This window comes from Hipposideros armiger, unplaced genomic scaffold (assembly GCF_001890085.2).
Source record: "Hipposideros armiger isolate ML-2016 unplaced genomic scaffold, ASM189008v1 scaffold_3260, whole genome shotgun sequence".
Lineage (NCBI taxonomy): Eukaryota > Metazoa > Chordata > Mammalia > Chiroptera > Hipposideridae > Hipposideros > Hipposideros armiger.
In genome coordinates this window covers 8,860-9,666 of record NW_017734527.1, presented here as the reverse complement: position 1 = coordinate 9,666, position 807 = coordinate 8,860, and positions in this window count along the sequence as shown.

Here is an 807-nt window from a genome sequence, read left to right as displayed (position 1 = left end):
GTCAGAGACGGACAGGAAACAGGAGGGCTATGTGACATTGTGAGCTAAGGATGAGGTGATATGCCTGGGGCTTCAGAGCAGAGGAAGTCGCTGCAAGATGATAAGGGCAGGTGCTCAGCTATGCGGCGTTTGCTCTGTCCTGTGGACAGGTCTTAAGAGTTATTTCAGGTGACAGCTCTTCCTCTGTGCAAGGCCCCTCATTTAAATTCTTTAAGGGAGAGGTGAGAGTTTCTCATGAGCCTGCAGGGTCTCCATTGCCTTCAGCTCAAATTATCCCCTTGCCAAAGTAGCACAGCTCGGGGAGGCCTGGTCCGAACCCCTTCAACTTCGAGTAACATCCCTGTAAGCACATGCGCCCGGGCCACCCTATGGGGTGCTGACCAGCACTTGCTTTGAGAAAGCACAGAGATGAAGAAGTGCTCCAAAGACTTCACACCTGTCTGCTCTTGACCTGAGCTGTAGCCCCTGGCTTGGGTGACTTCACAGAGGCTCCCCACTGGGGACCTGGTTGTTGACTCCTAATTTGTGCCCTAGCCACTGCCATCGCCTCACCCTCTGCCTCTCCTCTTAGGTTCGGCAGTTCCAGCCATCTCACTGTTCCTCCTACCGTGGCCCCAAATCGCATTCTGCCTGATGATGGGACTCCTGTTTGCAGTGGACACGGGGCTGTACTTCTCTGCGCAGAGAGAACTTGGACGCTCACTGAGGAAGGGGGGAGATGACAGAGTCACATGGAGCAAGAGCCTTCAGGACAAGTGACCCGAACCCGGTGATGTAGCAGCGGCCGCAGCAGCATTCTTCGGGCGG